The sequence below is a fragment of the Haemaphysalis longicornis genome, unplaced genomic scaffold, assembly GCF_048455015.1.
Source record: "Haemaphysalis longicornis isolate Haplotype H1 unplaced genomic scaffold, Haemaphysalis longicornis Haplotype H1 scaffold_1, whole genome shotgun sequence".
Lineage (NCBI taxonomy): Eukaryota > Metazoa > Arthropoda > Arachnida > Ixodida > Ixodidae > Haemaphysalis > Haemaphysalis longicornis.
The window spans coordinates 275,124,531-275,139,971 of record NW_027526203.1 but is presented as its reverse complement, the minus strand read 5'-3'; the positions used below and the strand labels follow the sequence as shown (position 1 = coordinate 275,139,971).

The 15,441-nt window shown below is 49.8% G+C and overlaps 1 long non-coding RNA gene across 1 annotated transcript; it reads left to right on the top strand.

The window, feature by feature from the left end:
* The first annotated feature begins 12,148 nt into the window (after nt 1–12,148).
* Nucleotides 12,149–15,441, top strand: LOC144169697 (uncharacterized). The gene is made up of 4 exons (XR_013322499.1): nt 12,149–12,371; nt 13,447–13,528; nt 14,141–14,227; nt 14,889–15,441. It is a non-coding gene; the product is annotated as an uncharacterized LOC144169697 (long non-coding RNA).

Here is a 15,441-nt window from a genome sequence, read left to right as displayed (position 1 = left end):
GCGTATCGAGGAGTATATTGCAGCTAAATGCTCCCACAAAGCCGGTGTGTGCAACCGATCCAGGAATGCTGCGGCGCTGGCCTTTGGCAGTTAAAGGGACCCTGCAACACTCTTTGAGCACTGCAAGTAAACCCGCGCGACGTTTAGATTACACTGCCAGGAATACCTGAGCCAAATATTACACGTGCACGTGAAGCGGTGAGCGCGCAAATCGATGTGAAAGACGCGGAAAAACAAACCGCTCTCTCTTCAGTTGTCCTCATTATGCATGGCCTAAGGGACGTCACATAGGCCATGGCTGCCCGATCGGCTGTCACTGGTCAACTTCGTGGCTAGATGCTCCCATTTCCGTCGTCGTCATCGCTGTGTACGAACCTCTTCTATGCCTGTACCTGTAGGCACAGTTTTGCAGTTTATTTTGTGTTTTGAGTGCGCGCGGAGTTTGAGTGATGAGCTCAATACTTCCCTTTCAACGGGACCACTCGACTACAAACGTTTATTGCTTCAAAAACGCCCTACCAGCCCGAGCGCGCACTTGCGAGCAGGCACCCATGCCTGCTTTTTTGTGGCACCAGACCGGAAATAGGTCCCTCCGCGTTGCGGAGAAAAGGAGAAAACTACCCGGCATGTGATATATCGAAGGCCGCCGAAGAGAACGCCGCGAGCCGCCCTCCTCTCCGGGAGAGAGCGCGCAGCTTTCGTCGCCTTGTCCGCGCTCGAGTTGAGAGGGAACGATTATGCGCGATTTCTCATCGCGCGTAGTTTCGTTAATTGTGAACGGATTTTCATAATTCTTGCGGGAGGAGATTTCTGGGACAATAGACTTTATCCCAAAATACAGTACTAGTAGTCGATGGCAAGTGTTGCGGGGTCCCTTTAATGACAAAACGGCTTCGACGTCGTGCACAAGCGAAAGACAAAGTTGGGTTGCCTTCTAAGATTTACCTCAAAACAGAAACAGACGACGCTTCCGTAACTTCATTACCTACGGCTGAAACGTGTTTAATTTCTCGGAAATGCTTTACTACAGTCATCGGGAATCGCTGATAGAATAAATACCGCATGATAGTGGAACGTAATTGCTTGTCGTGGAGAAGCATTAATTTATAAGAATTGCAATGGTTGCTGGCTAGTTGGTAAATGGTTTTTCAATAACCAATTTTTGCGTGGCTGAAGGACGCAAGAAAGGAGGGTGCCCGAAACCTGTACTCAGCTTCACAACTGAATGCTGCGGTCGGTTTACAAGCTGCCACCTACGCTTGAAAAATCATGCACTCCTCCGTTTAACGACGATGATGGTTTATCGCAAAGCTTTCTCGTGTGGGTTTCCTTGGTTGCCTTCTGGAGTTAAACTTTGACTAGTTGAGCTTCGAATTTGACCAGCACGCAGTTTGGTCTTTTCATCTCAGCGTCTTTGTTTGACCATTTCCCATTCATTTCGCACGAAGAAAGCTTTGCGTTCAACCATCTTAATCATCAGACGAGGGGTTAGATGATTTTGCTGTTTAATTTTGAGCTTCCATGCACCCCTCTTCAAATCTAAACTTTTTCCAGCGCGTCGAAAATGTGTCTGTGCTGGAGGACTCGGATTGATGCACCCATATTTGAGGCAACTAATCGCGCGTTTTTGGTGTCTTCACAAGGCATTACATGATTTTTTAGGGTACTCTGTAAAGAATACTTAAGCATTAAAAAACACCGGCTGACGTTAACATTGCCACATTTTTTAACAATCGGTGCCAGCCTTTATTTCACGCAGGTGGTAAAACGGGTAGGGGAGGAGGAATGGTTTGCGGCTTGGGCTGTTGGGTGGTTGAATAACCATTGGCTCTTGAAAAAATGACCACCACAAACGTGGGAGTTACACTTCGGCTTTCAGGCTCCCATGCTGTCACAGTGTCGCTCACCAAAACCGAAGGCACAAAGCTCACGGTTACAGAAAGAAAGTGTAAGCTACCACAACATTTCTACGGCAACACGGTAATCCATCTCGAACGCGATTGCCTTGCTCTTAAAAGCACACGTATCGAGGTATCTCAGCGCTAAGACTGGCGCGGAAATCGTAGTCATTGAAACCAGTGAAGATAATTTACAGTGGTAGAAATGAATACTAATACAGTCGAACACGGATATATCGAACTCCAAGGGGATCGCGAAATAGTTCGATATATGAAAAATTCGATATAAAAAATATGGGCCCTGAGACCTAACCTATGGCGAACGATCACTTACCGATTGGCGCATTCAAGAATGGCAACTAATTCCGCACTCACGACGCAACAGGACGCTTTATTCCCGTGAAAAAAAATCGCTGATCTTGGCCTGCTTCTTCGTCCTGGAAATGAAATTAAAGACGCTGGTCTCAATTTTCTCGAGGCCGTCCAGGTGCGACAGCCCAGTTTCTTCCATGTCGCCGCAACAACAGCGAATCAAGCTGAACGTAGCGGCCACTTCACCCGCGGAGTACGATCGTGTAGCCGCCTCCTCGTCCGGACGATCTTCACCACTCGAGCTATAGGCCTGGGTTCCTGCGACCGCAGCTACAATATCCTCGTCACCGAGGCTCGAAACAGCCTGAACATTGGTGTCAGCGTTCACGAAGTCGTCGGCAGACACTCCGGCTGGAACAGCAGCCGGGAAAAGGGGCGACAACTCACGAAACGTGTCGCCCATGCACTTGTCGTCGTCGTCGCCGTCTTCGCAAGCTTCGGAAAGTTCGGCCGTCACAAAGCCTGCTTCCTGAAGTAGTTGGCCATGGTCTCCTTCTTCACGCCGTTCCAAGCGCTTGTCATCATATGTATGGCTGCCAGCAGGTCAACCTTAAGCTCGGTGCCCACGCGGAGGTTCATCAAAAGCCTATCGAGGAGTCGCCTCCTGTACCCGACCTTCGCCATGCCCGCGCATTCCTCCACATCCTCCTCAACCTGAATCGGGGGTGCAGAGACCGCCGAAGAGCACCTACCAGCTCCCGCGGCGTTCGATATATACCCGATGTTGGGAAAAATACGGTTCGATATAAACGTACGAAACACACAGAATTTTCAAGGGGATAATTTATGAGTTCGATATAGACAATAATTCGATATACCCGTGTTCGATATATCCGTGTTCGACTATATTCCTAATAGTTTTACTACTACTCAGATCGCGTGGAGCCATGGGCGCAGGGCGTTGCAAAAAGCGCTCATGTCAATGTAGCCCATCCCAACCTTAGACGCATCCAATAAGTTTGCGTAGCCGTTAGTGCATTTAAGAAGAAATCAATACTAATAATAGTAGTTTTATTCGTACTCAGAACGGGTGGAGCCAAGCGCAAATCGCTGCAAAAAGCGCTCATGCCTTTGCAGCCGATACCCCACTTTAGAAGCGTCCGACAAGTTTACGTAATCGTTACTGCATCTAAGAACCCAACACATCTGTCTAGACTTCGGTTCATCTCGCATGTCCGCTCACAACACCACCAAAACATTCAAAGCACCGAAGCAAACACGACAACAACAACGGGAGGCTGTGTATTCCAATGCACCGGCTCATTCCACTGACGAGGGGAGCGCCGAGTGGTGGCGCCACCCGCCCAGCTGCCCGGCCTTGCCCTGCCGTGGGCGTAGATAGGTTGGTGGTGGTGATGATGACGCTGATGATGATGATATCCTACCTCGGCCTGCTGCTTATGTGGCGGTCATGTCACACTATCCCATATTATCTAGGCTTGCCCAAAAAATCCCTTTCCCGAAATTCCCTCTGAGGAACTGTGTAGCTCGGGCGCGCTCCTACAGGTTCGTTTGGTCGCCGGGACTGGCGAGGTCACTGAAAACTTAACGCTGACAACAGCCATCAACGCGCCCTAACCATCAGCATCGCTTTCACGATGCATCATCACTCACATTCTCAAAATAAAGTTTATTCTCTCTCTCTCTCTCTGTTTTAGTGAGAAACACGCGGAACACGGGGCCATTCACTTCTTGGAACGGAGCGTAATGCAAGCCCGGTGATAAATTGAAATGCATACCTGTAATCAAACGCCTGGTGCGTGGATTAAGGGTGAGCGCGCGGTAGAGAAAACAGGGCAGCGTAACCGCTTTGAGATGCTTCTGACGGCTGAAAATCGCGAGGGAAGTTTTCAGCTGTGATGCGAACTGTAAGGAGTGATGCCATTTGAGAAGTAAGATCTTGAACACGCACAAGGAGTAGTGTTTCAATCAAAACCCGCTTTATTAGCATATTAGCACGAAGAGGCGTGGCAAGAAACGATATAACACACTGACTGCGGCGCTGGAACATCACGAAGATCCAGGACTGTACTAATACAAAATGTAACGCTGCAGCAGTTTGTGAAGAGGCAGCTGTTCTATTGACATGGCTCAGTTCCTGGGTGGCTCAGTTCCTGGGTAGCGCGGAACGGAGGATGAGCCCGCAAAGGTGCTGCAAGCTTCCTTTCTACCGCATTAGCGTATCGTATTCATTCGGAAGTGGGTGCGAAGGCCTTGGCAAGAGCATAGCTGGTATCATGTAACTCCGCGTCCTGGCAAGGCATCACGATTGTGGCCAGCTGGTCGAAGCGCACAACGTTCGCCGAAATGGCGCCGCTCCCGGAACTGCAGGTGGCACGAGTAGGGGGCTAGTAGATGCCTGCCAGCGTTTGGTACACCCTCAACAGCAGGTGCATGCGGCGGGGCTCTTCTCATCGGCACGTGTCTCCGGGTCTCACCTCGGGCCAGCAGGGTGCTCAGCATCTGCGCGTTGCTGAAGTAGATGGCAGCGTACAATGGGCGCATGACGCAGTGACACAGGCCCAGGTGGCTATTGCCGTAGAAATGCGGTGGACTTGCCGTAGTGGCACGGAACAGCACCGATTCTAAAGGCGACGTAAACGGAAGGTTGCACAGTTGACACGGCATGTGAGACTTGCAGAGCACGTCCTTAGTGCCGTCATAGCTGTTGGCCGCGGTTGTCATGCACAGTTTGATCATGCAGGCGGTGCAAGAGAGAACAAGAGTGAGGCTACGCTCCGTGATGTTTCTCACCTTCTGGATGTTTGTAGTGCAGGCCAGGTAGGCCGTTAGCGCCGTCGGGAGGCGTCGACGCAGCCTATCTGCTGTCTGGTTCGCGTTGAGCGGAAGGATGGTCTCCAGATTTCCCTGGCAATTGTGGCCTCTGAATATCGTGCTGGTAGGGTTCTTGCGCAACCGGTGGGGTTGCGAAAAAGGCGGCCAGTTTCTCTCAAGTGATCCCGCAGTCGAAGTGACGCCCATCTGGTTTCTCAGGGCGGCTGGCATTGGCATTCTGTTCTGGCTGCCGCCAGAAAGAAACTCGGCAAAGTCATCTCCGCTGCCGGATGACATAGTCGCTATGAGGGATACACTGCGGAGACCAGGGCGGGCGAGAGCCGAAATCGTCAGAGATGAAACTTGCGGCGAAGCCTCTGACGTGGCTGGAAAGCTCGGGGCTGCATACGTGTTCTCTCCGCGCTTGCTGCAGGGGTGGCCACGAGCGCACTGATGCTGATGATGATGCGCGTGACGTGTTACGATGTCTATGGGATCGTCGTTTTCGCATCCGACAATACAAATAAAAGATCATACGCCCCAGCGTCAAGTTGCTAAACTTGGGTTTAGCAACTATAAACTGAGACCGTATAAGTTCATTCCGACGCAAAAATATAAAATACGAGTCAGTAGTGGTGCAAATATTTCCGCGCGATAGGAAGACGACGAAGACGAACGGCAGAGATCTTGGTGTGCGGATTTTTCTTGGCCGATGCCCCTCAGCGGCTATGAGCCAATTTTTCTGGGAGAGAGAGAGAAAGCTTTTTATAAGAGAAAAGCAGAGAGATCTGCCGGCATGTTTTCGCCTACATGCTATACTCTGCCGGGATGGGGAGGAGGGAATAGAGTCACAGTAGAAAGTAAGGCGGAAGAGAGAAATGAAAGAAGGAAATAAAGCAAGTGAAAAAAGTGAAAAAAGGAGGTACCCTGTGCGTTTGGGACTGTGTGTCACGTGGAAAGTCCAGATGGTTGCATAGTGTGAGGATATTTAGTCCTATATCGCCTCAGCGACATCGATGTCGTGGAGGTAATCAAATAATGTAGTTAGCACTTTCCGCTGAGATGGGGGAGATGGCCACGGTACCAGAAGTGCTTTTAAAGTTGGTAAACTGTGATTGAGGCCCTCGATCTTCTGTGTGAAGTCGTTTCTTGCTTGATGCAGGGCGCTCGACTGTTCCCGGTGAGCCGCAGTTGTCACAGTAAGGGTTTGAAGGTCCAAGGCGATACCGGTAGGTATATGTGAGAGCTGCGTGATACTTAAACGATGAAACAAAGTCTCTTGCCTACGTGGAACTCGCTCCGGTAGTCTCATTGCCAAAGGATCTACATGATGCGAGAAGGGGTGCTGGTTTTCCTGGAGAGACCAGAAGTGGCTTCTCTCCCTGAAAACAAGTTTTTTTGCTAGTCTCGAGGCATCGTGCTTGGGGAAGGTGCACAGTCGTAATCCTTTCTTGGCAGCTTTATCTGCTTTTTCATTGCCTACGATGCCGCAGTGCGCAGGGATCCACTGCATTGTCAAGCGGTGCCCGGCAACGCAGACCAGATGGTTCAGGTAGGAGACGTCGCGGAATATATGTTCGTGAATGCTGAAGCAGCTGGCACGAGAGTACTTGTCCGGAACGGAACTGCAGTCAGGCGTAGATGAGCCATCAGTGAAAATTTGGGTCGGATGCTTATATGTGCAAGCCTTAATTGAAGAAGGCAAGTTAAATTTGAGGCATAATTGTTTTAGGTGAGTCCAGATATGTTAATTTTCTGCACAGGGGGGATATAGTACGAGGCGGGAAATCAGATGGCATGATTAGTCGTCGTTGGGGAGGTACAGAGATGCTTATAATATTTATATTTTCTGCGAAGCTCGAATTCTTGTGTTGTACAATACGCGCCAAGAATTTGGTTTTCGTGTGCGGCATACGCCTCAAGTATATTCGAAATGTTTTATGCAGTCTATAAGAACATCTAAGGGCACGCAACCAGCCTCTTCAACAGTGCGAGCACACAATGAGCCCTAGGGGAGGCCGAAACACGCACGCCGACAGTTATTCCTGGCGGCATTGAGCTGTTTTTTACATGTGGGCGATAGCCGTTGCAGAACAGGCAGGCTGTAGTGCAGCAAGCGGTCTACTTATGCTTTGCAGAGTAGCACCATGGATCGACAGTCACTGCCACATGGACATCCGGCAAGGTATCCAATAATTTGTGCTCAGATATACGAGTACGTAATCATCTTACTTCGGACGCCCAAGATATGTTTCGATACATGATGGTACGTATCGGTCCCAAGGTATTTTTGGGTTCGCACGTATTGCAGGCAATGACCGCCAAGGATTGCAGGCAATGACCGCCAAGGTCATCCGCTTGCGGGTGAATGCCACGGCAACGTTTTTCTCTGAAGAAAGGCGGACACCATTGATGGACGGAGGTACTCAGATAAATTTATCCAAGCTTTTCGTAGTCTCTGTTGCGTTGTACGACGTGACTTCGCCGCACACCAGATGCAGATGTTATCCGCATAAAGTGTGACCTTGAAGCACGGAGGGAGAACACGCTATAGGTGGATGAGAGTAAGACTGAATAACAGCACACTTAAGAAGGCTGCTTGAGACACTCCTTTCTGTATGCTGTGATGGGAAGTAGGTACTTCTGGCGTGCACATAAAGACTTCACGTCCTTTGAGGTAGCTCGCAATCTACTAAGACCAAAAGCAGCTAAGGACTCTAGAATTGCAGTGTGCAAGACTGAATGAAATGCTGACTTTACGTCAAGAAATACTACCGTTGGTATGTGTCCACTATGTAGTTCTTCTTCCAGTGAAGCCGCGAGAGCGATTATGTTGTCTTTAGCGGATGTGTTTTTCCGGAAGCCATCCATTTGAGGTGTGTAAAGGTTTCTGTATTCAACGTTCCTTCCAAGTAATTCCGTTAAATATTTTCAAGTCTACAAGCATCAAATGCAGCTCCTGGTTCCAAGTAGACAGCAATAAATGTAAACCGCTGAGTCCCGATCATAGTGGTAGCACACACATATTCCTCAGTCGAGGATATAGCCGGGGTACCCGTCCAGCATCATATGATACCGGACGGGTACCCCTACCGCTTGTCATCTTTCCGAAAACCGATGAGCAGCCGACTTACTTTGGTTAGGTGGTGCGAGTGAAGGAAATAATTTCTTAGCCGAAAGGGATTTTCAACGCGGTATTCGGAGATTAAGAGAAATGGGAATTGACATGTACTATCTACAAGTTGACGAAAATCTGTTTTTAACGCAGGCCGCGGGCATTTCATTGGAAAATTGTGCAGACTCTGAGGTTAGCATTTAAAGATACCTTTCGAGGGGTCATCACCAACTTGGTTCTCAATGCTTTACTCCAAAACCCCGTTGCTGCGCCTTTAAGGAGGACTTCATAAGGGGCTCCAAAGTCAAGACAACCTTGACTTCAGGGAGACATTGAGAGGAGGGGTTAGCATGCCGCAGAGCCTTGATAACCGTGAAAAGCATGGGATGAGAAGACTCACAACATCTGGCCGTGTGGATTGATGTGCCGTCTCATCGTGGTTCTTACGAGGACGTCGTTGTGAAGGCGAGGTTTTGTCCTTGCAAGGTAGCACCCGACAGTTGAGCAGTTTTGGGCCGTGCCCGTTTTTGGAGTGCTCCCCCATATGGCTTGTTGTGTGTTGGGCCTTGAAAAGGTACATCATTCGATGAGGACATCACCGTTGCAAATACAATCTCTGGGTTCGGCAGAGGTTCACGTCGATTGGTAGTTTTGCCCTGGATTTGCTCGACACTGCGACCATGAGTAACAGCCTTTTTCTTTGGGCGATACGACGCGGGATGCGGGCCTCCCAAATTCGCACATTCTGGTTGGGTCCGGGAGGTAGTACTTGTCCGAGTGAGCACCAGAGCATATTTTACAACTCACTGGTCCTCTGAAGTTTTTGGCGACATCACCATGCCTCTGGTATTTAAAACAATGCTTTGCTGACCCCATCTATTCTGTCACCTAAAAACTGCAGAGGCCAAGGAACATACGCTCCGGAAGGGGTGAACCTGATTTAAACTCTAGACTCACAGATCTTCGGCGAGATTCAGTAACGACGCCGTCAACATTACGCAGGTAATGTTGACGGCGTCCTCGTCCAAGGTCCTGGTCCGTACGTGTACTCGAGGGGAACACCTTCGATTTCCTGTAAGTAGCCATGTAAGAGTGGGGTACAAAGAACCTCCACAGCCATGCCGGAGGTTGATCTACTGCACGCTTTTTCGGCGCTGATGGGCTCTGTGCATCCATAGGTGTGTTACATCAACTTACACGGTACAGCAGACGGAGACTGGCGTGGATGGCTCCTGTCTTGGTTCTCCACGATGGCGGCATGTAACGCAGGCGATGGCAGCACCCCGCTGTGCGAGAGGGCCCGCTTACTGCTCCAAGCGAGCTGCTTGACGCGGTAAGATTTCCTCTTAGGGATGGCGGCAATGCTAGGAGGAAGATGGCCCTGAAGAGTAAGCACACGCAATAAATCGAAGAATTTGGAGGGCGGCTACGGCAACCAGCCATTCAAACCGATCTTCATCTCCCCCCCCCCATTTTTTGGGACCACTACCCCTATATAGGGTTCCAACTTCCGAAAGGGGAGGGTGTCCCCCGCGGCACCTGCGATACTGTCCAAGCGAAGGCCCCCGCGGGGCGCCTTAGATCTCGTCTGGCTGCCGGCTTACTCGAAGGTTGAAAGAAACGAACTCGCCGACCACCGCGCCTGAGAGTTACGGGCCGGCGCTGCTGCGCCCCGTCACGAGCGACAGAGAAATAACCGAAATGTACAGAGAGCGCAGGTGCAGGTTCCCCGGGCCTCAGCCGCAGTTGAGCCGCACTGCAGCAGACCGTTATCCGAAGGATACAGGCGGGGTTGCTAGCGCATCCCGCACTCCCCGACAGGTACGAGAGTACTTACCCATTCTGCAAGAACAGAGAAGGCACTCTGGCACACGTCCTGGCCGAGTGCGAGTCTCTTGAGATCCTCCTGCCCCCCACCCATATTCCCACACCCAACCCTCAAGAGCGATGGGAGACCATGTTGTTTAGCCCCGACCTGACGATCCAGCTAGCGCTGGCTGCCAGGCGCCAGGAGCTGTCAGACGCATATATGGACCCGAGAAGAGGGTTCCACCCCGTCCGGTGCCTGCGTGCACTAGCCAATACCTTTATTGGGCTCAATAAAAGTTGATTATCTCTCTCTTGCGCGCCTCAAAGATTTCTGACCGTGTTATTGCCAGCAAACGTTGTACCATCAGTTCCCTAACATTCACACCGATCTACTGGTACTACACAAACCAGCTTCGTTGGTATGACCACGCCAACAGAAAGATCTACGCCGTACAGCAGCTGCCGCAGGGGAGTTCCCGGCATGGCAGTGCATGCCAGCTGTCGCGAAGCAAGCATGTGCAAAGCAATGTGGAGCATGACGCACTCGGAACCCGCGCTGTTCTATATATCCCGGCGCTGAGAAGCAGATGTTACACATTTAGGGCGCAACACCAAGAGGCAGGCATTCATGACACCTTAGCTTACATTGTCACACAATTAATCTGGCTACTATCGGGACATGCCTACGTCCAGCTTTGCAGAAACCTCGTACGGTGTGGGGCATCGTCCAAGAATTAAACTTCGCGTAGCTTCATTCAGCAACCGACAACTTTCCGCAAGTAGGCAACAAGCCATTCAAATACCCGAGCGCTCCTCCCTCATGGACGTGGTGATACAAGCCTTTCAAAGACTGTTCATGGCAAGCTGAGCTGGCAGCAGCTGGAGGTCGACCACCCCAAGGCCGTCCGCGCCTGCCTGGGCCTGCCTCGAGACTCTCAGTGTGAGAAGACACTGGCTGAGGAGGGAGCAGGGGCTTGGACGCTTGAAATGGTGGCCGAGAAGCGGGCCCAGGGACACATCGACCGGCTGCGGCATACCGAGGGGGGAGGATCACCTCTGCAGCGGCTGCGCATCCACCAGTACTCGCGCATGGGGCGCATCCTTGAGCGGGTGGTGGCCCTTGTGGATGGGGGTGCCCTAGTCGCTCTTCTGACTTGGCCGCCGAAGTGCAGGTAGGAGTTCCGGGCCTGTGCAGTAAGAGGTGGACGCTCCAATGCAGACAGCTGCGGCTGGCTTGGGACGTCGTCCGGGGCGAGATGGAGGGCCACACCCTGGCCTTTTCGGACGGCTCGGTGCGACAGCGGCAAGGCTCGGCCGCAGCGGCCGCCGTGCTGGGGAGGCCAGCAGTCCTGGCTGCACTACGCTGACAGTGCCAGAAGACAGTCACGGCTGCACTAAGTTGCATTCTCAGCCACAGCCGAGCTGGTGGGCGTCATCCTGGGCCTCAACCTGCTGATGGATCTGGAGCCCGCCCCCGAGCGATATGCCCTGCTGTGTGACTCCCGGGCGGCCCTGCTGCGCATCCGGGAGGGTGACCCGTGCTCGCTCTTGTAGGTGCGGGGATTCCGCGAGAAGGTGGCACGGCTGGCCGACAGGGGCGCCCGGCTGCGGTTACAGTGGGTGCCTGGCCACATCGGGCGCGAGGGCAATGAGCAGGCGGATGAGCTGGCCGCCGAGGCCCACGAGCTGCCTTCCTCGACCACGGCAGCCCAGGCAGCAGCGGACGACGCCCGCCTGCTCATTCAGCGGCATGTGCGTGCCCAGCACCCGGACACACGTCTGGAGAAGCCCCCCCACCCGTGAGGACCACACGTCTGCCCCAGAGCTCGGCCGTCCTGTGCCTCCGTGTGGGGGTCGTGTGGACGGCCGAGCGTACACTCTAATCCTGGTAACCCATAATGTAACTTCTAAAGGGATGTAACCTGTAAAATAAAGGTTACAATGGATCCATTTTGATGTTTTCTTTATCCCAGTCTATTCTAAGGGTTACAAGCGTGAAGTTAAAAGCGGTTTATAGGTTACATTAATGATTTATAGGTTACATCAACAAAATCTGACATGTAACCCTTACGTTGTAACCTATAAAACGCCCTGTAACCTATAAGAGAAGCTCGTCGCGCCTTCTCTCCAGGCGGCCGTTGATTTCTCTGTTGCATGACGGGATATAGAGAAATGGCGGCGCCCGCAGTCCCGGTGGCCGCGTTTTCGCGCCACTCGAGCCTTTTTACCGCTGTGATACGATGAAGCGAGGATTGCTGTTGCAAGACTTATTTGTCGGCGTGAGTCGCGGAGGCTGCGGCGAGACCATTTGTGACTGGCAGCGCTACACGGCCCGTTCTTCTACGACCAGCGTCAAGTTCGCATGTTGGACCAATGCCCCGGAGCCAGTGAAAGCGAACTCGGTGAGTATGATTTCCGTAACGGTTTCCGTGTTTTCATTGGATGTATCTTTTCGCTGGGAGCTTTTCAATTTGAAATTGCAGCATTCGAGAGGGATTTTCGTTACCCGACTGGTTGCTTCGCTAGACGTTTTCTGTTGCCCGCGACGGCAATTGAATGAAGTCACGGGCTTGCGTTCGTTGCGTCAGACTAGAACGGACGATCGTGAAAGCCCGTACATTATAACAGATAGCGGCGCTCGTGACCTGCTTTCTGCTCTGCGCGCCTTCGTCATGTGTTGAGCGTTTTGTTTACGCTGTTGGCTGCGTCGGGCGCACTTGACGAGTTATTGGCCCATGTAATTGTCAGGTAGCTCTGCTTGAATATTTGAATTTTTTTCCCAATAAAGTCTTATATTATCGCGCTATTCTCTGGGTATTATCATTTTGTTTCAGCCATCGGGAAATATTCATTTTTCTCGCTGCATATATTCGGAATGGTGTCTAGTTTATTGGTCTTGTAGTAATATATCCACAATATAGCAATATAGTAATATATACCACAAGGTGTGTGCTGCAAAAAAGTAGTGCACTAAATGCTGCCCGAAATTTCTAAACTCACTTTTGTCCAGCACAAGCCTCTTTTTTTGTGAACGTTTGCCCTATCGCACAAAAAAAAGTTTTTATATCTACAACACTCTTCATTTTTGTCATTCTTTTCCTTGAGTGGGTAAATTTGGTGTTAGTCATTTTGAGGTAGCGGGGCATTTTCACCATGTTAAGTGGGTTTATTGTTCCCATTCGCACAAATCAGTCGTTTATTTATTCGCGTGGTATTGCAGGGCAAATGGTTGTGTCGCGTGATACTAGTGTAGTGCAGTAAAGCGACTTTACAGAATGGTGGTATGTATGAGCCAGCATGCAGGCTGCTTGAGTGTTGTTGTTTTTTGATGATACAGAAATTGTGACGAATTACACAGAGACAAGTGCAGGTGTAAAAATGGGTGCTGCACCCTCATAGGTTCCTGGCTGTTCGAAAAGTGTGGTTGCATCTGGCTACCTATGGTATGACTTATGAGCACTACTACTTTTCTTGCAGGCAGTGTTCCTTGAGCTGACAACCAGGACTACCCTGCGTATGACACAAGTTGAAATGAAGTCTGATTTCCGGGGAAACAACGGTATGAAAATGCAATAACTAAAACTCATTCATTCAAATATTCTTTGTAAAGATGGCACCCAGGCCTGCGCAGACAAAAGTATGATTCACTTGTAAAAATGCGAGGCCTTACTTCTGATGCTATATTTCGTATCTTATTTTTCCTCATGTTTAGTGACTCTTTCTATCAGTTCGTTACTACATGAACTTTATGAATTCACATAACGATTTCCTCAGCATGGAGCTTTGTAGTTTTTCAGCAACTCTACCTATTCTATAAGATGCGTGGTCTTGCAGAGCCAACAAGAAGAACTCTTTTTCGAAAAGAGCTCTTTAAGAAAGCTCCAGTTGTTAGTGAGGGCTTGTGCTGTGTTCTTTTCTTCGTCTTGTCAAGTTTGAGGTGAAAATTTAAAGCGTAACAAATTTAGACAAAAGACGAATGACACAAGGACAAGCGCTGTCATTCGTCTTTTGTCTAAATTTGTTGCGCTTTAAATTTTCACTATGGAGTACCAACTAGATCGAACCCTCACGTTGTTAAGTTTGAGGTGTTCTTTCATTATGAACCTATACCAACTGCCCAGCTCTAAAGCCTATTACATTTTAACCCAAATAACCATTTGAGTCATTACAGGTACAGACCTCCCGTGAATGCCACTTGAAGATCGGTGCAAGTTCTAGATGTATCCTCTCCCACAACACATTTGGACGAAGAAAAAATGTAAGTTGGCGATTCCTTTTTACGAATAGGCGAGGAAGAAACCACCGGTAGAAGAACAGCTTACTGAAATGAAAAACGTTTCGGCTTCCACGTGGGATCCTCGTTCAAAATGAAACTGCCAGTACAAGGGGGGGGGGGGGGGGGAATATTTAAGTACAGCCAAAAATGTGACGCAGTCGGCGTCAGCATCGTGAAAGCACGTTTCTTGGGTTTAGTGCTACGTTCGCTCTGTTGTGTGTACTAGTGATTCCATATGAAGGCGCGGAAATGTTTTTGCTTTCTCTTTTGCAAACGTATGTCAGTTTATCTCGTAGCCCAAAGTTTCTGCCTGTTCCGGGTGAGCATGCAGAAACATTTCGCGAGATAAACATGAACACGTCACGATTAAAATTCGGGAAGGTTGCCCGGTATGACTATAGTGGCTTCGCGTTGTTCTGAACAATGCGGCCAAATTACTCTGTGTAACGATTACTGAAATGATGTGAAATTATTTGAAAGGCCGTAAATCACTCCTTCTCTGGTGTGGCCTTTCATTTCATTCTCTGGTCTCCGTCTTCATTTTCGTGCAATATATTTTTCGTACTTGACATGCCTGTGATTTGGTGTGAGGGGCTTATGCATGTTGCACTGGATTTTGTTCTTTTTCTGAAATTTTCTGTAGATGGCTCTTCAAGGTGGGGAAATCCAAGTGACGGCCCCTCACATATATACCTCCATCTGCGGCAGCAGCGAACAAGTAATTCAGATGACCTCGGGGAAATCTTCAGCGTGCCCTGATTTGGTGCCTGCTTGTGTACTACGTAAATTGAGAAGCTTATCTCTAAATTTTTCCAAGTGGCTTTTTTCATGCAGGAAATTATAGATCCCATTTAAAGTTTGTCCAAAAGACAGATTGCAATCGGCCTAGAAATTTGTTAGTGCTGCATAAAAAACGATAACTTGGCGTGGGAATCACAACTCAGGTGTAACTGTAAAGAGGAACCTAAGAGGGAAGTGTAAAGATGGATTCGTAAAGACAAGTGAATTCCAAGTGTATTTTAGACTCTGAGGGAAACAGAGAATGTAGGGAACATAGCCATAAACACTGCTTTGTATGAAACAGTGAATTTGTAATAAATGTTCTTTCTACTTTCCCACATTCTGCGTTTTTTCTGTGGGGAACCATGACAATAACGCTGTACTGGGAAAGTGCACCTCTGAGAACCATCTTATAA